At 35.6% G+C, this 17,722-nt stretch overlaps 1 long non-coding RNA gene and 1 other non-coding gene across 2 annotated transcripts in view; both read left to right on the top strand.

The window, feature by feature from the left end:
• Gm33811 overlaps positions 1–17,722 on the top strand; it is a 141,972-nt gene that overhangs the window by 3,147 nt on the left and 121,103 nt on the right. The gene's annotated exons all lie outside the window — the stretch shown is intronic.
• Gm24948 lies at positions 10,504–10,710 on the top strand. The gene has a single exon (XR_003950310.1). It is a non-coding gene; the product is annotated as a small nucleolar RNA SNORA73 family (small nucleolar RNA).

The raw sequence follows: 17,722 nt of genomic DNA on the forward strand, positions 1-17,722 counted from the left end.
ACTACCAGATTTCTGGATTTTCTTTCACAACTGGAGATTGTTGGATTAGCTGGACTGAAGCCTTTCAGTCATTCCAGTATATTTAATCCCACTGTTAATTTTTATTTGCTCTATCAGTACTGTCATCACACATTATAATAGAGCTGGTAAATATATAGAATAGTTTGTTAGCTTCTTTTAGAACAGATTATATATATATATATATATATATATATGTATTCTAGAGAACCCTAGTATACGTGTTGATCTGAAAATTCAAATGTACAGATTTGCTGAAGATATTATTGTTTCTTCCATTCTAAGTTATGAACCATGTCTTACTCACTAGCCCTCATAATCTAGTTATGGCAACCTTGAAAGCATATTATGACACTAATTCTGTAACAGACATTTTATACATAAACTATTTTAAAAACAACATTCCATGGACTTAAAAATAGACATTGAATCCATTTTAACCTTGAAATAAGTCTATCAAGTCTACACTGAAGATTTTTATGGCTCTTAGTTCAGATGAGTATATAACTTATAAAGAACCTAATATCTATTCTTCCCAGACCACAATGTAGTGCGGGCTTCACTCTCAACACCTTGAACTTCAGTGGGGGGACCCATATAGCAGGTTTAGTAATATTGTTAGTTGATTTTGATTTTTAGAAATTAAGACTTCAATCTTTTCCAATCACTTACTGTTCATATTTTTCCTGAGTCCCATCACTGCTATTCAAAAAGTAGTATGTCTATAATCAAGATTTTATTCTGCCAGTGGATTTGGGTTTCCACAGACTACTGCTATTGCACTAAACTGAAAGAGGTTATGAAATGAAACATTAGTAACAAATATTATCATATAACATGTCCTAATTTATGAACCATCTTTCAACAATGCTGGGGACTGAAAAATAGCATAATCCTTATTTACAGGTAAGGAGATATTTGTAGTGACATTCAGATTGTTAGTTGCCTCAGGACATTTGCATACAAGCAAAAGACCCAAACCCTAGACTCATATTTAAACTTAAATGTCAAGGTGGTCAGCAGGCATCCTTTCCCTTCAAGAGCATCTGTATTCAGCTTCTGGTCCTAGAGAACACTGATATTGTTGGAAATGCTGAGTCAAGCAGCCCTCTGTTAAGTGCTTTCTGTGTCACTTCAAAGCTCTATGAGGTCCCCCGGAAATATGCATATACTTTGTAGCCAAAACTAGATTAATACTAGGCTTCCATCATGCTAATACTTCCATCTTCCTGCCTCAGCCTCTCATGTGCTCGAGTTACAAGCATAAGCTAAAAGCATGAGCTTGAATCAATTTAAGTATGGAAATGTGTGACAAAGGATTTTCATAATATTTATAATTACCCCTTTCCTCCCTCTAGAAAGGGACATGAACAAATCTCTGCTTTTCTCTACATGTAAGAATCACAGTTAAAAGATCTTCAAATGTCAGGCTTCTGGATTGAGCATCTCCAGTGCCACTTCAGGCAGAGAACAGAACTTGCTGCTCTAACATTGGTGGTCTGATTGTGTGTGTGTGTGTGTGTGTGTGTGTGTGTGTGTGTGTGTACAATTCTATGGAGGCATGGAGTGTCACAAAACTAAGTAAGTAAACAAATAAATAAGAGATGTCTTGATAGCCTACCTTTTATTAATTTTAATGACTCAGGATTCCGCATCTGAACTATTAGGAGCTATATTCTTAGGAGTAAATATTTATGTAAAGACTATATGACAAATCATGACATTATTAGTCTAAGCAAGATCTTCTACTTTCCTCTCCCCTTCTTTCCATTTCACCCTTTTTTCAGAGATTTCTTCTCTTTTTTTCAATCTTATTTATTTATTTATTTATTTATTTATTTATTTATTAAAAACTCCAGACTTTATTCCTGTACACCCTCTGACTGTTCCATATTATTCCATACTTCATCCCCACAACCCTGTCCCCATGCCCCAACACCTACCCCAACCAACCTCTAAACTCCCTGTGGCCTCCAGTCTTTTGAGGGTTATGTGCATCTTCTCTGACTAAACCCAGATCATGCAGTCCTCTGCTGTATATTTGTTGGGGGACTCATATCAGCTGCTGTTTGTTTGGTGGTCCAGTGTCTGAGAGATCTCAGGCGTCCAGGTTAATTGAGACTGCTGGTCCTCCTATAGGATCACCCTCCTCCTCAGCTTCTTCCAGCTTTCCCCTAATCCAATCACAGGGGTCAGTGGCTTCTGTCAATTGGTTGGGTGCAAATATTGGTTAGCTAAGCATACAATTGTGAGAATCACAGTTCATATCCATAGTACTCAAGTACAGAATAATAAGTGTGACAGCTTCCGTGAAGCTTGGGATATAAGAACCAAATATTCCAGGGGTAGTCTAGCTATCTAAACCCACTATAATTAGCAAGCTCTGGATACAATGAGAGACCCTACTTCAGTTGTTGAAGATCAATCTAGGAAAACACACCTACCCTCAGCCCTCCTATACACACCCACACAGTTTTACTCTGAAATAAAATAGGTATCAGAATGAAGGTATAAATCAAAGCAGAAGGCTTGTCCAAACAAAGACTTTACCTCTTTCAATTGCTATACTGGAGTTATAATGACTGGAACTTGTGTGCGTGTATGTTTCAATTTTTAAATTATTATTTAAGTAAAATTGCCAACAGGTAGATGGAATTGTTTGGTCAATCTCATTTGATCAGACACTGACCTTGAAAGAGCAATGGGATGTAAGCTTGATTTGAGTGAGGCTCCCCTTTCATGCCATACCATTCAATCAGAAGTCATGATTGCTATATTAAAAGTCACGAGTTAAAATCTGTGCATATAATGTTTATAAACATTTTCAAATTGAAGGACACCTCCTAGACATCAATTATTTTACTTCTTGCATCCAAACTTTACAGAATTTAAGCCTGGTTTTACCTCCTGTGGGGATGCCTCAAGGAATCATTTAAAAACCAAACCTTATAAAGAGATATCAGTCACCTCCGCATTGCTGCCGGGTTCCGGATTGGGAAATCCACGTGTTGCTTTCTCTCAATGCTTGGGTTTCAGACTCTAGGAAGTACCGTTTAGATGCTTGAAGTGTTTTCCCATTCCCTTATATTTGCAATTTGTATAGTTGTTATGTTAATAATAGAAAATACCTTAGATTTGTACAAAAGAATCAAAGAGAAAACTTTTTTTTTCTGTTAAAGATGTTTAATGAGTGTGAAAGTCACACGGTCCTTCGCCCTTGTCCTTGGAGTTTTTAGATCTCTTCTCTGTGCCTGTTCCTCTTTGCCTAGTCATTATTCTCAATTAGAGATTGCCATGCACAGTCATTATCCATTGAACCAGTTTAGAAATTTGGTCACAGGCTTCATCAACATCAGCTTTAAAGAATACAGTTTTCTGGAAGTGTGGCCTGTGAATAAATAAGCCAGCTCTGCTCATAAGTATCATGCACTCAACTTGAACCAACCTTATTTCTTTTTCCTTCTGGAACTTAGTAACTGATTAGAGTTTCTCTTTTTGCTAATTCAGCTCTCTGAGTAATAAATATTTTATCTTATCAATAAACATGAATTTCTGTGATCCCAAAGATATTTAGGTCCTTAATTAGATAGTACATCTAAATTGGTTAATCAGAGTGTTTTCTGGCAGTTTCTGAGTCAAAGTTATCCTGAATCTCTACTTAGTCTTTGTAATATTCAAGCTGAGCAACTTAAAATTCTTAGTTCAAACTACTTACAATCTGTGTTAATCAAAATGCTGTAATTAAATTGGGCATGGACTTATTCTGTAACCTTATTCACTTTGCATTTAAGTTGTATCTACATGAATGTTTGACACCAGTACAGTCTTTAAATATTAATGTGGAAGGGGGAAAATAGATGAAAGGAATAGCTGAAACCAAGAGAAAAGGAATGATAGCATGAAGCAATTGTAACACAATCCCTTCAGAAAGTTAGGGTACTGCAAAGAAAAATAACCTGCCAAGGCAGCAGTTCCCAGTGTGGAGAAGGACAATTTACACACAATGTAAAGCTCCAAGGAGGGAGGGGCCATGCAAGCTCATGTGCAATAAAGATTAGAATCTCTGGAAAGCAGGGTTTTATGGTTTCTCTCCCCTCTGCACTTGAGTCTTCCTTTTAAATCATCACTAAGCTACAAAGCAGGTTAAAACTGAAACAAAGCCAAACACATAGAAAATTACATTACTTTCCTTTCACTATAACAAAGCAAAACCAAAACCCCTAGCACACATCTGAAAGTCTAATTTTGTACTGGGCTCCCTATCATACTGAGACAAAATAATGTTGGATTAAACAATATCACCAATAATCTGGTTTTGCTCTACACACAGTTGGAGACTTCATGGTGTGATCTGTACAGTCTCAAGTGGGTGAGGTGCCAAATAGCTTGGCTATGAGGAAGGAGGAAGGAGGAAAGATGTATAAAAGAAAATGCATGGTGAGTGTCTCTCTTTGCAGCAGATAGAGAAATTATATTTGTTGAGACACTGCACTGTTGAGATTCTAAGAGAGAGTATGCCCTCAATTTTGCTGCACTATGCTAGTGTTCATTCAACTGATGAAGTTCTCAACTCAAAGGGCAGCATCCACTTTGTTCTAAGTTCCTGCTGGAATGGAAAAGCTGACAAGGGAAAACTTACACAAAGGATATTGTGCTGTTAAAGTTTGTTCAAAGCCACACTTGTCAGATCTCTTTGAAATGAAATTGAAAAGGAAAAACCAATTTTCTTTGAGGACAAAGTTCATCTCATTTGGTGTGCTGCACCTGTCTAATTTTCTTCTCTGAGAAAGAAATCTTGACTAGGAAAATTTGAAAAAATAGTTTATGCTTGTACAGGTATGTATCATAATGTTTAATTCAGACCACTGTTGCATCCTGAGAAAAATAAATACGAGTGAATTACTGCCTGGCAGAAGCTGTGCTAAATACCTAGATAGGCTGAAATTATGAGACACCATTATTCTGTCTCCAGAGTATCTCTGAAGGGCAATAGTCAGAAGTACCCTGAAATGAGAGCACTCTAATGTTCTCCTTTGTCAGTGATGTGTAGATGCACAGTGTGATCCCAAGCCCATTATCAAGCTGAAAACCGAGGTGCCTCCCCTGAAGAGGCTTCAGGTAAATGCCTTCCATGTTTCCAAATTTGAGGGAAAACAGCAGTTTCTATTTTTAGGGCAGTGTGTCTATGAATATTAAAAGTCGTTACTGCATTTTAAAATGTCACCAAACAGTGCGTTGATACATTCTTTTTTTTTTTTTATTATTGACAAAAATTAGAGAGCGTTGTGAATCTGATGTTACAATTTTCTATAAAAGGAATCGTGGAAGATTGCAGGCCAAGCCAAACTAAAACAAAAACAAAAGTGACTATGTCGTTCAGGCTGAAAAGAATTTCGTGGCTGTGTTCTCAAAAAAGTCTTACCTCTAAGTGAGCAAAATGTCATTTTGGTCAATGGAAAAAGTAAGATGAAAAAACAAACCCAGGGTCATCCTCTCTTTTCAGCCACCCTGTCTCCTATTGCTCTCTCTGTCTCAACCTTTCTGGTTGTGTGAGCCTTCTTTGTTCAGTCTTTCCTACGTGCTGGCTACATGTCTATATGTAAATCTCACACAGTAACAATAAATGTATGAGTCAAGATTAGGAAGCATTTTGAAAATAGGCAGGATGAGTGAAATGCTCTCTCAGGTTGGAGTAGGGGAAGCCAAAGATCTTGGCTTTTAGTTGAGTCTCCCCACTACTGTCCACCACATGGCTTCCTTTTCTTAGAGCTCCACCAGGAAAGGCATGGCCAATCCCTTTTTATTCTGCTGTGTCTGAATGTTGATCCAGCTAATTTCTTCTAGTTTGGTTTTCAATCAGCTTGTGTCCCCGTAGATTGCTTCAAATATCCTTAGCCTTTGTGTAAAATTTAATTCTTTTTAATAGTGTTCACCATGACACTGAGAAACAAAGGCTCACTATTGAGACTTTTAGAAAGCAGTTTAATTCCCTCAGAATCATTACTCACATGATAAACATCTTGAACAATTAAAGAAAATCATTTTTAGAATGAAGATTATTAGCTAAACACAAATCAAGCTTACAGATTTTCATCCCATTTTTTTCACTTTTTGAAAATGTATACATGTACACAATGGAATATGATTACACCTACTCCTATATTCCCCCTCCAACTCCTTTCATGTCCTTCCCACCGTGCCCCCTTCCCATGCATCTCTTTTTCCTTTCAAAAATACTTTTGTCTCCTATCTGTTAAGGAAATGAGTATGTTTTAAGTTGGTGAAAGCATATTCAGAACTTAACCATTCTTGTTATAGCTTAAAAGTAGCATGTTGTTTGTGCTCGGCATTTCTAAGAAACACGATTTATTGTGTGCTTTTATTCTTTCAATGTCTGTGTGTTTTATCAGTGCTCAGAACATCTTTAAATGAAGTTCACTGCCTGTTTCTCTTGGTGTTATTCATGTGCTTAATAAATAATTGTGCATGAAGTTACTTTGCTTTGCCTCTTCCCCTTGAATCTTATGACTTTCCCTTTTTGAACACTAATATCATGCCACAGGAAACTGTTATTTTCTTCATCATAAAGTCATAAAATACCTACATGGTCTTTCGCCCCCAGCCATAGTAAATGAAACATCTGTTTTGTGACATTCCGCTTTAGATTCTGTAGCCTACATGCTTGCTTCACTAGTAAATTTTACTTTGTAATTTTTACATCTTCATACTATGGTATACCTTAAAGAATTTCCTGCAGACAGTTAACAGAAATAAAGTGGCTATGCTTTACTTCCTAGTTTTCTAATCCACCTGGTGCTTCTTTCTTGTTCCTTTGACCCTAGAGTATCATTTAAGTCTAAATATGTACTCATAATTCTTACATATGGCACACTGCTGGGAGAAGAACCAGTCTTCTGTCAAACTCCTCTGTGCATCCAAATACTCAAGCAATCTAGCTTCAATCGAAAGTTTCAAGCAGCAATATAAAGACTACCAAGGAACCAAGAGACCAAACTGTTGAAAGTGCAGAAGTTTGTTTATATCTAGAGAAATTTCACATTAGTGTCTCATTCAAAATATTATGTAACAGCCAAGAAAAGTAAGGCAAATTATTATTATTATTATTATTATTATTATTATCATTATTATTATATACTTTTCTAAACAGGACAATCTTTATAAATCTAAAGTCTTAGATTTTGGTCAAACCCAAAATGTAGAAATATATATATTTAAAAATGAGATTAAATCAAGGACCCTAGAAATTAAGGTATGCTACCAATAAAGGTAGGCTCTCCTAAAACCTGCTGTTTGACTATGTAGCTGGATAAGTCCCCTATCAGAAAGATCCATGTGCTTTAAGGAATGAGTCACTACTTAGAATACATAAACTATTATTTCAAATATTTTCAAGAATCAATGGTGTTTTTGTGTTAAACGTGATTTGGGATGGGTATGGTGGCTCATGCTTCTAATCCTAAAATCCAGAAGGCTAAAAATAAAAGGTTTACTGTGAGTTTGAGGACAGTTTGGGATACAGAGTAAGCTTCACTCAGATCATTTTTGCATTAGAGTGAAACCCTATGTCAGGAAAAAAAGAAAAAAGAAAAATAGGTATTTTGAATCTAAATGGAAGCATTGCTTTCCCAAAGCTGCATGCCTCAGAATAACCACATCACAAGCTACTGTCTGTCCTGCTGTTTTCTTTCTGGGAGATATAGTCTCATGGTGTCCATGATGAAATACAATTTGTTTTGTAGCCATATGTGACTTTCAACTCCTAATTCTCCTGATTCTCCTTCCTGAGTGCTATCACAACAGGTTGATCCAACAAGTCAGGCTGAAATTTAATTTTTGAGGATCAATCATGATGATTCCTCAAATGTATGGTGGTCTATGAATCAGACAGACTTTCTCTGCTACCTTGTACCGTTCCCATCAGATCACTATCCACATGTTTTTATGACCTTTTACAATGATCTGTTTTTCTATTTCCTCTCCCATATATGAATTACTTTTACATTCTAATATCAGGCTAAACATCCTAGAATAAAATTACATGTCAGTAATTATGCTTCTCAGAACACTGGCATGGCTCCCTGTAGAACACTGAATTAAGTTCAAATTCATTTTCGTTATAAACTGGCCACATGTATCTTCCCATCCTTGACTGAGTCTGAAATAAAAACTACTTACTGAATGTGTTCCCACTTTCCCATATTGATGGCTATCATGCAACTCTTTCTACCAAGAATATTTAGATGCATCTTTTTCCAGATCTTTCTTTGTGAACTCTTTGAGAATAAATACCAATCATTTGTTTCTTATAAGTATTCCTTTATGACTTCAAATAATGATTCAATTAACTATTTTTGAACACACAAAAATACATCTTTTTACTAATCACAGAAATAGCACAAGTTTTACAGACAAACAGATGGAGTTGGGTTTAAATTTTGAACTGGTCAAACTTGGGTGAATTATAAAATTTCAGATGTCTATCTCTTTGCCTAGAAAACCACCGATGCTTTTTTGAGGATTAGTAGTCTTCTTCTGTCATACTTCATGATGCTCAGTTGTAAGCCTACCTTTAGACTTTTTTTGAACTGTAGGTGTGTCTATGATGTCAGTATATCATCTGCTTTCTGTTGATGACTGAGAATATGGTAATTATTTTTGCCTTATTTATCATCTTTGCTTTTTGATATAGAAACAGTTCATTGATTTTTATCTTTATACCCCAATTGCACATATATTTTATTATAGCAGAATTTTGGATAATATCTATGTTGATGAAATGGAATTTCAAATCTCTAGTAACCCTTAGGAGAAACGACAAGAAATATGCTGTGTTTTAAGTTTCTAATAGGGGAATCATTTAACTCACTTATGCATTCTAATTATAATTCCTTACTTAAAACTTCATCGGAATAAGAAATCTAATAAAACCTAAAATTCAATTAACATAGTTCAGAAGGTTCACAATTCAGATAGCATTAAAACCGTGAAAATAGACTCCATCTAGGAAAGTGTGTATACTTTTTTTGCTGGAGTATTGCTAGCTCTGCTTTATCTTAGCTTATGTTGTGCCAATCACAGAGAGCATGAAAGAGTAAACCAGAAAGGTCACTATGTTGACTATACCCAAAAGAACATGACCATATTCCATGACAAATGTACCCTTTGATGGACTGAAAAAAACCAGAATGTTATGAAGACTTCTGGTGAGATTAAATGATATCACTATTACCCTGTGTGTAGAAATATGAGACTTTCTTAATAATAATAATAATAATAAATAGATATAATTGTAAATATGTACATATTATGTACATATGGCTACTATCATCATGGATATTTCTTTAGCCTTAGAATGACTGTTTATAACACAATACAGGATAAGAAGTAAAGCCTAATAATTCATCAAGTTTTACTTATTGAATTAAACAACAGAAGAACAGGAAGAGTTTGGAGCTGATAAAAAAGATTTTAAATTCATCACTGAACATCATTGAACATAAATTTGGAACAGGACAAGAAAACACACATGTCCTCAGCAATTGTTCTTTCTGAGTCCTAGGCTCAGCAAGAATTTTTGGCTAGATAGGGAATAATCAGCATGAATGCTGACTTAGATTTTCCACAGGAGAATCCTGCAAGCAAAGAAAAGACAAGAAGCCTCCATCAAAAAACATTTGGTCTTCAAGTACAGGAAGGACACTAATCAAAGGATAAATAAGGAGTCAAAGAAGATGTTACAGAGAACGACAGAACTAGAACAATGAAGGAAGAGACAACAGCAGTGTTAAGTCATGGTGAGATTGTGGATGAGTTAAGCTCTGGGATGCTTCCATTATTATTTAAATAAGGAAGACATGTTCAAGGTGTGATAAAGCCAGAGCTGATTTTCTCTATAATGATACATATTTCATTAAATGTAATTCACATAATGAAGAAGTTTTGTTGTGATGGGCACAATAAAGTGCATCAATAAGAACTTTTTAAAAAATGTTCTTCCTTCCTATGTTTGCAATACTTTCTATATTCTTTTGCTTATTGGTTCACTGATAGGGCAATTGCTAGCTTTTGATGGCAAATGAGAACTTCTTATCAAAAAGGTATGTGACTGATGTGTTCTTTGGTATGGTTCTAGTTCTGAGACTTCACAGTAGGTACCCATTGCTCTAAAAGAAGTTTGAAACAATTGTTCTTGTGTTTCCTTCTGAGAGTTTATAAATAATTGAAACTTAAAACCTTCTTGTCTACTTTCCCTTTTTTACCCAGGGAAATCTAGTCATTCTCATTAGCATCAATGTATTCTATTTAACAACTTAATTCATTAATAAGTGCAAAATTAAGGAAACTCAGAAAATAATCTAATGAAATTCGGAAAATAAGCATAAATAATACAAATGTTATGAAAATGATAAATTTTAATTATACTGCTTAAATTTTTTTACATGTGTGTTAGAAGAAATCTTAGACTCAACATGGACACCCTGGAGGTCATTCATTCTCCCGGAGCTCTCTCCTAGTGGCATAGTGAACCACAGGGCACTGCATGGTGATATAAAGTTCCTTTCCACAATGTTGGAGATGAAGCTGGACTTCAAGTCTGTGCCTTCATATCCCTAAGACTTCTTGGAGTCCCGTGGATGATGACTAAGGAGAAAAGCCATGCATAAAACAAACAAACAAGCAAAAAAACAAAAAAAAGAAATCTTAGAAAAAAAGCAATATACTAGGACTCCTGGTCATAAAGACTTCTTTGAACCTCATGGTATAGAATTATGAGAAATATGCGGCTTCACAGAAACAAAATCCATTTTTCTTCACAGGATAATATGAATTTCATCTCATCAATATGGAGAGAAATGCCAACTTAATTTTTTGATTGCTATGGTCTATAAAGTATAGCGAAAATTGCATTAAACATCTCCGAAAAAGCTGAATATATCAAAACACAATAAAATATTGCTCCAGAGAATGTTTGGCATTTGACTTCATTATAGTAATACTGAAAGAAAAGATACTTTGGGATGTCAGTTTTCACAATAATATTTGATATCTTTGTAGAGCTTAACAACTTATGAAATACTTAGCCACATATCTCACATAGGCTTCAGAGAGATCTTGTGACTTAGACAAGTCAAAAATAATAATTGTTTTCTCATAGATATAGAAACTCAAGTGCAGGGTGATTGTGTGTTTTGTATAACTTCACTGGATGCATTGAGTTATCCATTTGGAAGAATTTTTCAAACAAGCTATAAATTTTCCACGGAGGTGCATGTCACTGTTTTGGGAATTCCTTTCAAGTGAAGCAGTAGGGGCTCCCACGGGATAGTTCACAATTCAGTGCCAAGTGGTCTTCTGTTTTTGAAATTCTGCTCTAAAATGAACCACACAAGTATAAGGTCTCTGCATTAGTGGGGCACTAGCGGAGCAGCCCCTCATGCCTTCCATATAGCAACCCAATGCAAAGAAGAGATTTGGGGCCATAACCCGATTACTCCAATCTTAAAGCTTCTGAAATCATAAATCCCGTAAGAGAACCAAATTTCAGTAACCCTATGCTGTCTAATGGAAAGTCGGGGTTAATGTCTCTACGTATTTTCTAAACTAGTATATGTGAAAGTTTAAATATAAAGAATAAATGAATAGACCTCTCTAGCTGTTTTGTTTGTTAAATCTAATCTATCATATCCAAGACACTTTCTGATCCTATCTATAAACATCTCATCATATTAAGAAGGCTTACATTTATTGATGGTTTTATCCAAACAACATTCAGGGTGATATGATCACAGGATCATGTGTAAAGCTTGATGGTGCAAATCATGTTTTATTGAGGCTTATCTCTAATTAAAAAAAGTTATAGAGTATAGTAGTGGTTGATTTGATGTACTCATGCACTAGATTTTTAAACATGAATTAGCATACATATCAATTACAAGTTACTATGATACAAATAAGAATACAAAACTCAAGACAGTGAATCCACCGATATAAAATATTTGTTTTGAGCTCCTTCTCCATTTTGCTGTACATGTTTAAAGTGCTACCATGCTAATTTCTGTTCCTTTCAAGGGTCATACAGCTATCTTTATATTCCAAGACAAGTATCTGTTGAAATAGTAGCTGGTTCAGTACAGCGATTCCATTGTGCACCTGTGATAATTCATCTTCATCATCAATATGATTAGATTTGGATTCACCTCTTAAGCACAACTGTGGGCGTGCATTTAAAGAAGTTTCCAGGAAAGTTTAATTGAAGCAAAAAGACCTACCCTAGATGTGAATGATCCCACATATGTGTTTGTGGTACTGAACTGAATAAGATGCTGCAAAGGAAAAGGCAATCTGAACACAAGCATTCATATCTTTGTGCTTCCTGCACTGCCAGGAATATGAGGACTCCCTCTCACTCATCCGTGATACCATAAATACCTCTATGCCTTCCAGTCACTGTGAACTCTTTCTCCTCCAACTAAGACTCAGAACAAACCTTTCCCCTCTTACATGGCCTATTGTCATGTGTGTGCTTGCAGTCATGAGAAAAGTAATTAATACAACATCAACTTTGTTCTCAGAAATCTCCACACTATGCATCCCGTCTTCACTGACGTGCTTTGTTCCTAGATTCTAGCTTCCCTGAGCTGTGTTATGCTGTGTAAGTTCTCTCTGGATCTTCAAGTATAAAAAACTACAAGGGCATAAAAGCAAAATGGGAAGGAAACGATGAGAGCACACTTCTCTTTGTTCCTCCTCATGTCTCTCAGACTTGCAGGATGATGACATTAAAGCAGATAAAAAGAAGGAATCAAAGATAACTGTGGAAAAGGTTAAATAAAATTGAAGGAAACAGTAGATAAATGTACATAGCAACGAGTCTGAGAATGATCATTTCATGTGTCACTATCATGTTGACAATAGAGATATATATGAGATTGCACACAGTCCTTCATCCATGCTAAGCAAACACTCAGTCCTTTATCATGCAAAAGCACATTATCATGCTTTGTCACTGACCTAAGTTACCGGTTTATGAAATCAGTAACAAAGAGTATAGTCAGTGGCCTATTTCTAATTAGACCTACATTTTAAATAATGATATGCAGGGCCAAAAAAAAAATGGCTCAGTGGTTAAGAGCACTTACTGCTCTTGCAGAGGAAGCAAATGTAGTTTCTCAACACCTACATAGAGGCTTACAATCATACATAACAGCAGTACTAATGGATTTGACACCTTCTTTGGACCTCCAAAGGTTCCATGCATGCACATAGTATACATATATACATTCAAGTAAAACATTGATATCTACAAAATAAAATAAATTAGACAGTGACATGCCACATAATAGGATTCTGAAATATTCTTGGAAGACTGAGCCAAATATGTTTAAAATTTCTACAAAGATGCAAGATGTGGTGGTGTATGTCTTTAATCTCAGCACTCAGGCAGCAAAGACAACAAATCTCTGATGTTGAGAAGAGCCTGAGCTACGTAGTAAGTTCCAGGCCAGCCAGGGATAAAGAATGAGAACCTGTCTTAACCACCAGCACTACCAATATGATGACGGTGATGGTGACGGTGATGGTGATGAACAACACTAATCAACATTAGGTTCCAAAGTATCAAAATGAAGATTTACATATAGCCAAATGATTTGTGATGGTCCATTGTTTGCTCTTTCCTGCTAGAATATTTTTGTTTCTTACAGTTATGCAAAATGTTTCCTCAGCTATCATGTCTTTTGAGTGTGTCCATTCCCTAAAATTCAGAATTGAATGCAAAAGTAGAAATAGGCTTGATATATACATTTGCTGTTTATTTTCATTATGCAGGGCTTCTGAAGAAATGAAAAGTTGAGAAATAAGTTTTCATAGTTATTAAGTGAGCCAATATAAGTATAGTTATTGAAGTTCTCTACACATGGGAAAACATGGGTAAAGAAACTAAGAATATCCCAATATTACCAGGAGGCAAGCACAAATCACCCCAAGTTTTTCCAGAGACTACACAAGACTCTTCATCTGCAGCACAATAGTATTTCAAGAGAGTAGTCACCTTAGATCTCATTACCCTACAATTTCCTGTCTCTTACATGCAGTAGATGACTACATTAGTCTTCATTTTTTAGATTTTCAGTTTCTAGACTTCATAAAAGAAGAATTTGCAAATAAGTTTTTATCATCATTAACAATACTATCGCTAAAGGGCATATGGGAAGTTTTATGATGGTTTAGCACATTAATATTTTACAATCAGGCTTTAACATGCTTTTATCTTTTTTACACAAGATTAATATCCTGCTTGAATTAGTTTTATTACATACATTTTCAATTTCCACTAAGCTGATTTTTCTCCACTAGAATTTCAGATTTTTCTTACCACTTTTTTCTTTCTCATTTGTAGGATTTAATACATTTTATCCATCTTGAATTGTTTTATTTTACAGTAATGGAAGGATTTTTCCTGTTTTGCTGCAATTTACAGTGTCATTCCATTAGTGAAATCACATAGCTAGTGTAAAATTTTTCCTTTTATACAACACTTCCAGTTTTGTTCTCTTTGAAGTCTGTGAAATTGCTGCCAGGCCCATAAGAACAAAGGAAGAATGTAGATTTAGCTAACAATCTACTAATTTGATAAATAGAGCTGATCAATAAGGCAATTCGGGATCACATTTTTACTTTAGGGGTAGGGGAGTTAGGCTTTCATCAAAACAATGCTAAAACAGTACATCATATTTTAAGTCATCTTAAAATGCCCAGAAACATTGTGAAGACCTCAGAAATCAACTGAGTCTTGATATGATTGTTTTTGTTCTAAGAATATTTGTTGAGCTGATATGACCTTTATTTAATTATCTGAGTATAGAAAATCTCACAGTTGGGTTTTTTGGGAGAACTAGCAAAGGTTAGAAGACAAATCATAGCACAAGGCCATGATACCTAGATAGCAAAGAAGTCACTGAGACATAGATTGAAATTTGATCTTGAAAAAAAAAAGCCAACTAATATGCTACTGTCTGCCATTTCTCTAACATCTGTGATGGTATGCACTGTTATCCAAGCAGTCTCTATTGAAATATATTTCTCTACCATACCTGTCACAGCAAGCTGAATATTTCTTGCCCCAATATTGTGTGGCCAGAGGGAAAACTCAATTTATATTCAGAAAGATAACTTTAATGGTTGAGAATGATTTCATAAAAAAATTGCAGCGTAGAATTGTTAGGACCTGGATCCTGAGGCCCAAGTCCTCTTCATACATGCTGGCCAATGAATAAGAATGTCAGATGTGAGTTAAACACATATAGACAAAGGGCTCAGTGAACCTACCTTCAACACTTATTACCTCAGCTGGTTGTTTTACTTCTCTTGTGATTAATTTACCAATAGGACATAGGTTAAATTTAGTTATAAGCTCGCCCTCCACCTTTTTACTTTTCATTCTGCAGCTATTCAAGAAGAATAAAAGAGAGAGAATCTCAACTAACAAAATCCTCATTCCTCCAATCCATTGGTTGATATTAAAACTAAAGTAAACATTAGTTCACAGTTGAAAAAAATCTATTTATGGCACAAAGCATCTGTCATTTTATTTCCTCATCCAAAGAAGAGAATGACAATTAGAGACAGAGGAATTTGATTGGCTGGAAAATCTAGATCAACAATTTCCTATTTTCTGTAAATTAAAACATTGAAGTAATGTAAAAATATTTTAGTAGGAAACTTTATGGAACAAAAATCCACTTCACTCAGCCTATCTGTTTTGTTCCACAAGACCTGTAATAGGCAAAACTTATGTAGATAAATGCAAAACACCTGTCTCACCTCTCTCACACAAAAACAAAAACTGACTATTTGGAAGTCAAACACTTTAATGTGGAGTTGAGAAGAAACAAGCTTCAAGGATTTTCTTCCAAATGGAGAAAGTACAACAACATAGTTCAATAGAAGCCTTCATTCTTCCATGAAGCCAAGAGGTGAACATCCCTGGGCAGCCAGCATGTATGTTAACAGTTTCTAATGTGATAGAGACAGGAAGGCTATTTTGCACACTAAATTGTTAGTGACTTTCTAAATGTTGTTAGGAGAACTCAGGGTTTCCTTGAATACTAACTAGTTTGCTCCTAACCAAGATGGTGGAGGCAAGGAACAATTAATATAATGTGGATTGAGAGAAAACACTGTTGGGAGTTTTGAATTATAGTGAGGCAGATAAGGTGAACTAATGCACGTATGTGCTAATTCAATTACTATTTACCAGTCTCCAATGTACTTCATATTTAATTATTTCAATAAAACAGTATGAGTGATCTTTATCATTTTTGTTCAAATCTCCATGTTTTCCTTTCTTCTCTGGACACATTTCTTCTACTGAGTTTTCAGCTTTCCTTTATAGTTTTAGAAAATGGACTAAAAACCCAGAGAGCTGATAATAGTAGTTGATGTTTTCTCTATAATTTTAACAAACAGTGCTTTTAAAATGTAACAGTTTACCAAGGCAAAAGAAGCATTTTGTTCAACCTTTTGTGATGACTCCATTTTAAAGGTCAGCCTTTGCTGAGGTGTGGTGTCTCTATGCTTCTCTCTGACTTGTGTATATTAGTTCTTGGCATCTGCATGTGCCTCTCTCTCTCTCTCTCTCTCTCTCTCTCTCTCTCTCTCTCTCTCTCTCTGTGTGTGTGTGTGTGTGTGTGTGTCCCCTATAACATTTTTGCATCTTTCTTTTGAATTTCTGAAATTTCCATACTCCCTACAAGTACCACAGACACAGGAGCTACTAATTTCTTATCGATAACTGGGTATAGTGGACAAGGAGGGAATATGTTAGTAAGGACATTTTCATCTCCATTAATCACCAAGTAGAGGACAATGAGGCAGGCATACATATTCTCTGTTCATTCTTATTCAAATGTCTACACGTATAACTAGATGGCATTTATATCCTCTTTACTTGTATGTTTTCACATGTGTAGGTGTGCAAGTGAATGTGGAGGTCTGAGGTTAATGTCAGATGCCTTTCTCATTTCTTGCTGAATCAGGAATTCATCATTTAGACTAGTCCGGAGAGTCTGTTCTGAGGACTTTTTGCATCCACCTCTAGTGTTTCAGGATTCCAGGTGGGCCTCCACACCTGTGCTGCTTTGATTTGGGTTCCTGTGATTGCACTCCACTTGTCACACGTATCCAGGTACTACTTCAGCAGTACAGACATTGTCCAAGACTTCAGTCCATGATTTTTTTTTAATTACTCCATGCTCTTCATTGAGCATGGTTTTCAGTTTTCAAAACTGACCTTCTTGAAATCCTAAACTTGCATAATATTTGCAATTACTACCTGTACAGAATATTCAAGAAAGATGAGAACTTTTAAATCCCTAGACACTAAGGTCAGCAAGACTCTGCCATACTTTGACCTTTCCCTTTCTTTCTTTTTCATTCTTTTACTGAGAAAGTGTCTTACTGTATATCCCAGCCTGACTCCAAGCATACTATGTTACTCAGACTGGCCTTGAACTCTTAGTAATTCTCTCGTTTCTGTCTTCCTACTCCCTACTTCCTAAAATTACAGGTACAGGCTCCTATGTTCACCTCACCCATCCCCTTAAATGGCAAATGATGAATTAAGAACGTTTTGTAAAAGAGAACTCAAATATTTTTCCACAAATTTGAAGCTTCCACTAGGGTA

This window comes from Mus musculus, chromosome 12 (assembly GCF_000001635.26).
Source record: "Mus musculus strain C57BL/6J chromosome 12, GRCm38.p6 C57BL/6J".
Taxonomy (NCBI): domain Eukaryota; kingdom Metazoa; phylum Chordata; class Mammalia; order Rodentia; family Muridae; genus Mus; species Mus musculus.